We start from the raw sequence: 7,406 nt of genomic DNA on the forward strand, positions 1-7,406 counted from the left end.
GACACTTACTTTATTTGGAGATGCATCTAACCAGGCGAATGATCTATGAAAGATCTACCCATGGTAAAGGTTGGAGATCACGATCTCAATATCCAACAATGAAATATACTAGATTAAGAAATCCTGAATACAATAACTAATTAAAGATCACAAAAACAATTTGACATACATTTAATGTGCTAAATCCAATAACGATCGAGAGACTAGGTAATTATCTTATTCATGTACATTTTCACACGGATTAACAAATATTTCATTCTCATGAAATTCATATGTAAATCACAATGATGGAATAATACTTACCAAGATCGATCCATATTTTCTTCTCTGGTGTCATTTCTGCTTTCTTCATACAAGCTGAGAAAGTTGAATGACATGAACACGTAAATGAAGTACTTTCGAAACTTTGAACCTTTACCATTGCTTTGTACCATTACTCAACATATGCCACACTGCATTTAAAACAAAACCAACCAATCGACCAACTCATCCTTACTTTAACTAACTATACCACGATAATTCATTTATGCACATCCATTTCATAACAACGTGATATCTATGTCTGTAAAATATTTATATATTAGTTGTGACTATATAACAGAATATCTTGAACATAACGGTGTTATAATGCCAAGAACGAAAGAAAGGAATGGGTTACATATACTTTAAATGTTGTTATTAAATATATCTGGAAATAAATGTTGAATATGGAGATATAGTTCCCAACTTATTCAAATTATTAATAAGAAGCATAATAATTGTACATGTTTACAAAAATAAATTACATGTTTTGAAATAACATATTTTAGATCAATTTATAGTCGAAGAATTACTAAAAAATTGTTACCAATTTTTAAGTAAGCAGTGGTCAATAATTCTTTGTTAAATTTTCAACATCTGTGATAGTGGTAATCATATGATTTAGATATTCATACCACAAATCCAAATGATTATCTACACGTTCCAATTGTTAGTAAAAATATTATAAAATCTCGATTATAAACACTGTTTTTAATTTATTTTTGTAAATATTATACATATCATAATATTATACATTTTATTATTATTCGTTGCCCATTTAAAATCTTCATACTACATTTTTTGTTAGAAATATATATTGATACAATATGTATTGAAAAATTACTTTCAAAATGTACAAACTATTACTTTTAAGATTAATTATACAAAAGCCGGAAAGTAATTGAAAAATTTTCAAAAAAGTTGATTATAGTTTATCATATCAGAGGTGGACGTCATTCTTGAAAACAAAATAAGTATTTATTATTAATTAAACAATAATTCATCATCGACAAAGGAATTTTAATAACGAAAATAAAATCAAAAATTGAACTATGGATAAACATATTAACAATATTGTTGCATACAATATTAGAGCAATTAATAAAGTATTAGAGTAATTAATAAAATATATAGATGTATGTTAAAAACATACTAGAGTAATCCAGGTGTTGCAATTGTTCCAAGAAGACATAAGTTAGCTACATAAAAACTACCTAAAGCTCTACACTCTAAACCTTAAGTACATGAATTACATTTTTCTTCTCATTGTCCATTCCAAATTGAATGATATCACCAACAAATAACAGATTATCAACAAAGTAATCATTAAAATATTTCAGATATTTTTCCTTTCAGATTTTTTTTGGAAGCACAAAACGTTTTTTTAAGTGGCTTATTGAAAAGAGTGTTTTCTTTTCATATTCATCTACAACTGATTGAAAAATAAATAAAAACTATATAATTATGTAACAACTGTTGGCAAAAGCAATACAAGTCTAAATGCTGAAGCAAGATTTTGATGATGATAAAAGAAGCCTGAAAGCCGTCTGGAAGTCAATATGAAGACCATGTGTTGTTGTGTTTAAAGCTATCTTGTAAAGTGTAATTAGATTAGTTAGAATCAATATTGTACAAGTAAATTCTGGTATTTCTCGAAAAATCAAAGTGATAATCGATTATCACTTAGGATAATCGATTATCCTGAGCTGAACCAATTTTTTCAAGAAAGCACTGGAATAATCGATTATCACCTCTGATAATCGATTATCTGTTCAAAAATTTGTTTTTCATAAACCACACTTGATGAAGGATTATCTTGTTTTTTTTTTTTTAAGATTATTGAATATGGTGTGAGTTGATTAAGAAAGCTAAGTGAAATCCCCACTGGACATTAAGATAGCCAGCTATCTAGATGTGAAGGTTCCTTTCACAAAGTTCAAGAGAAGAAGATGATGGATTGATTCAAAACAAAAAGGAAATGGAAAGCACATAAACCATAGAAAACAAGAACAATTAAAGGAAGAAGAAAACATAAAATGGAAAGAAAAGAAATGGTAAAAATGTTAGAAGTACGCCACTACAAGGCTAGGCTAGAAGCCATGGCAACCTTGAAGATGAGTGGATGTGTGCCGCCACTTGCTATGCAAGATAAGGCTTAGAAGTATTCACTCCCAAGGGAGGAAACTCTCAGAAATGGTTGAGACACAAGAGTGTTTTTACTTCAAAATGTTCAACCCTTTTACATGTCTAGGAGCACCCCTTATATAGAAGAGTTTAGGGTCTTCTATGCAAATAAAAGATACCTAAGGATGTCTCTACAAAAACCTAACCCTAGCTTCTAGAAACTAGGTCAAATAAGGTTACAAAAATGAGAGACAAAAGAGCTAACTATGGTGTGTGCAAGGCTAATTTCGTTCTAGCACAAAAGGAGACCAAGAATGTGTCTCACATGTCTCTAAAAAGTGGCCAAAGTGTGCTAAAAACAAAGGAGACCAAAGGTACATAGGTACACTTGTTTTATGCCTTTTACTTTATGCTTTACGCCTTTGCTTTACTCTCTCATCCACATCATTTATGCTCCCCAATCACCATGCGCCACCTAGAATTGCTTTCTTACTCCTAATTAACCTACAAAGCAAATAAACATAGATTAGCATGTTGGCTTAAGTCAAGTCAACTATAGTCAACAAGTCAAACCTAGCCAAAGGTCAACAAGTCAACTAAAGTTGATTCAACTAAGTCAACTTAGGGAATCAAAAATAACAAACACAAATGAAAGGGATGAAGGATTAGTGAACTTCCTTTCTAAACATGCTTAGTCTTCTTAAGCATGTGCCTCCATCCTTGGTTGGGGTCAATCCTTCATCAACACTAGAATAATCGATTATCACTAGTGATAATCGATTATCCTGGTCAGTTGGGCGCGACTGTTTAGCTTTTTTTGACATAATTTCTGGAACCCCTATTTAAGGAACCTCATAGTTACTTCTCACTTACCTTTTTGAGAAGCTAAAGTGCTAGTGTTGTGACTACAAGAGAGTTCTCTGAGTGTTCTCAATAGAAGCTTTGAAAAATCTAGTGTGGGTAGAGCGATAACTTTTCCTGAGAGGTGTTCTAGGAGATTGAGTGCTACTGCTGTTGCTAGGAAAGCTAAGGTCAAGGTTCTTTGTGTGATTTAGAGAAAGGTGTTCATCTCTTGTGTGTTCAAGAGAGGTGTTTTCTTTCCTTACTCTTTTACTATCTGATTGTAAATCTGTTACTTGTTAGTGATTTAGTTAATCTCATTTTTGAGATTAACAACTGGACGTAGGGTCTTTTGATCCAAACCAGTATAAGTACTTGTGTTCAATCTTCTTCTCTATCTCTTTATTTTATCTGTTATTGTGATTAAAGAAATTAATATTTGATTTAATCGATAAATTTTGGAAAAATTTTAAAGTATTAATTTTATTACTTAAAACCAATTCACCCCCTTCTTGGTTTTTGTCCAAATGCACAAACATTCCGCTTCGCGATACCAACAATTGGTCCATTTGTTCTGGTTAATATTGTAAATGATGTGCAGGAACCAAAGCCATTCTCGCAATGGACAGCAGACGAAAATAGACGAGCCTAGTATGATGTAAAAGCTAGAAATATAATTTCATCTGCCTTCACCTTAGATGAGTTTTATAGGATTTCAGTCTGCACCAGTACACAAGATATGTGAGAAATATTGCGTGTGACCCATGAAGGAACAGACGATGTGAAAAGGGTACGCAAGAACTCCTTGATCCAAGAATACGAAATGTTTTGGATGCAACAAGGAGAAACTATCTACGATGTGCAGAAACGATTCACACATATTGTTAATCATCTCACAGGTCTAGGTAAAACTTTTGACACTGATGAATTAAATATAAAAATTATTAAATCCTTGAACAGGACATGGTAGCCAAAGGTGACAGCCATCACGGAGTCATAAAATCTTGCGACAATGACGATGGCAGCTCTCTTTGGAAAACTGAGAGAGCACGAGCTTGAACTGGGCAGACTAAATGAAGAAGAAGATATTGGAAGAAAGAAGAACATAGCCTTTAAAACTGAAGTGGTTAAAGGAAAAAAGCAAAAGGAAGAAGAAGATTCGGATGACGATGAAAATCTTAGTCTTATGATTAAGAAATTTACAAAATTCATGAAGGCCAAAGGTAAAAATCAATTCAAGAACATCAAGAAGGATAATCAAGAATCATCCTCAAATTTCAAATGTTACGGATGTGGAGAATCTGGACACGTCAAGGCCGATTGCCCAAATTCAAAGAAAAGTGAAGAAAAGAAGGGCAGCAAATTCTTTAAAAAGAAGGCATACATAGCATGGGAAGACAATGTCTCAAGCTCATCAAATTCTAGCGATTCTGAAAATGAAGAAGCAAATCTATGTTTGATGGCTAATCATGATGATTCTGACAGTGAGGTAAATTCTACTTTCCATGAAAATGACTATGATGACTTGTATGATGCTTTTCAACAATTACTTATTAAATCTAGTAAATTAGATACTGCTCATAAAAAGTTAAAATCTGATTTTAAAGATTTACAAAGTAAATTCAAAAAATCTCTTGAAGAAGAAGAATTTTTGAAAAGTAAAATTTCAATTTTAGAAAATAAAGAAAAAGAAACTGTTGAATGTGTTTCATGTAAAAGTTATATGTTTGATATATGTATTTTGGAAAAACATCTTGAAGATGCCTTAGAAAATAAAAATTGTGAAAAGTTTAATCTTAAGAAAAACCCAAATAAGACCAAGCATGCTCATAATCATAATTTTAAAAATAAAACTAAGAGAATTCGTAGAATTTGGATAGAAAAAGGAACATATCAAGGACCCAAACAAGTTGTGGGGGACCTAAATGAATTGTTTCCTTATTTTTCAGATGACTTCTAAATCCAGAAGATCAATGTGGTATCTTGACAGTGGTTGTTCAAGACACATGACTGGAGATAAAAAGAAGTTTAAGAACTTTAAAAAGAAGGAACAAGGATTTGTCACTTATGGGGATAACAACAAGGGTAAAATACTTGGAACAGGTGATGTAGGTGGAGGAAATACTTTGGAGATCAAGGATGTACTGTATATGGAAGGACTAAAGCACAATCTTCTCAGTATAAGCCAATTATGTGATAAAGGACTCAAAGTAATATTTGAGAGTGACTACTGCACTATTCATCAAAAGGACTCCAAAGAAGTAACCTTAAAAGGTATGAGACACAATAACATTTACTTGATTGATCTTGATAATGCATCATCTAGTGATATAATTTGTTTGGTTGTTAAAGAAGAAAATCCTTGGTTATGGCATAAACGAGCTGCTCATATTAACATGCAACAATTAAACAAACTAATTTCTAAAGAATTAGTAATTGGATTGTCAAAAATAAAGTTTGAAAAAGATAAACTATGTGATGCATGTCAAAAAGGAAAACAAGTAAAATCTTCATTTCATTCAAAAAATGTGATTTCTACATCAAAACCTTTAGAACTTTTGCACATGGATTTGTTTGGTCCTTCAAGGACAAAAAGTTTTGGAGGAAATTATTATGCTCTTGTTATTGTTGATGATTACTCAAGATTTACATGGACCTTCTTTCTCACACTACAAAGTGAGGCATTTAAAGCTTTTAAGAAATTTGCAAAAGTAGTTCAAAATGAAAAAGATTTGAAAATTAAAGTTTTAAGAAGCGATCATGGTGGAGAATTTCAAAATGAATTGTTTGAAAACTTTTGTGAAGAAAATGGAATTATGCATAATTTTTTTGCACCTATAACTCATCAACAAAATGGAGTTGTAGAAAGGAAAAATAGATCTTTAGAAGAATTAGCTCGCACAATGTTGAACGAATATAATGTGACTAAATATTTTTGGGCTGATGCTGTGAGCACAACTTGTTATGTATTAAATAGAATGCTCATTAGACCAATTTTAAAAATTACCCCCTATGAATTGTTTAAAGGGAGAAAGCCTAATGTAGCACATTTAAAAATATTTGGATGCAAATGCTTTGTTCTAAACAACGGAAAAGAAAATTTGGGTAAATTTGACTCTAAAGCCGATGAAGCTATTTTCTTAGGATATTCATTAACTAGTAAAGCCTATAGAATTTTCAATAGAAGAACCTTGAATGTGGATGAATCTGTGCATGTTGTTTTTGATGAAATTGTGGACCTTGAGGAGAACCCTCTTGAGTCAAATAAAACAAATGCAGGTGATGAAGAATATTTTAAAGAAGCTCTTGATGAGATGTACCTAAATGAGAACCCATTGACTAAACCTGAAGATCTTGCCAAAAGTTGGAGATCACCTAGAGGATTGTCTCTGGAAAATGTCATTGGAGATATATCAAAGGGAGTAGTTACTAGAAATATGTCAAATTTCTGTATGACTGTTACTTTTGTTTCACAGATAGAACCCAAAAATGTAGAAGAAGCTCTTCAAGATGATCAATGGTGTATAGCAATGCAATAAGAGTTGAATCAATTTGAAAGGAATGAAGTCTGGGAACTCATTCCTAGGGATGATTCACACCAAGTCATAGGAACAAAATGGGTGTTCAGAAACAAGCTAGATGAAGATGGAAACATCACTAAAAACAAAGCCAGACTTGTAGCAAAGGGATACATACAAGAAGAAGGTATAGACTATGATGAGACATATGCTCCAGTTGCCAGGTTAGAAGCTATATGTTTACTTCTTGCCTATGCTTCTCTCATGAAATTTAAACTATATAAGATGGATGTCAAAAGTGCTTTCTTAAATGGATTTATAAAAGAAAATGTGTATGTTGAACAACCACCTGGCTTTGAAGACTATAAGTTTCCTAATCACATTTATAAATTAAAGAAAGCATTGTATGGATTAAAACAAGCACCTAGATCTTGGTATGAACGATTAAGTACATTTTTGTTAGAAAATGATTTTGAAAGAGGTAAAATTGATTTAACTCTGTTTATTAAAAGAGTAAATGAGCATATTTTGCTAGTTCAGATTTATGTAGGTGACATAATTTTTGGGTCTACTAATAGTTCACTATGTAAAGGCTTTGCAAGCATAATGCAGGGAGAATTTGAA

The sequence above is a fragment of the Vigna unguiculata genome, chromosome 9 (genome assembly GCF_037176805.1).
Source record: "Vigna unguiculata cultivar grain cowpea cultivar isolate G323 ecotype 2 chromosome 9, ASM3717680v1, whole genome shotgun sequence".
In the NCBI taxonomy this organism is placed as follows: domain Eukaryota; kingdom Viridiplantae; phylum Streptophyta; class Magnoliopsida; order Fabales; family Fabaceae; genus Vigna; species Vigna unguiculata.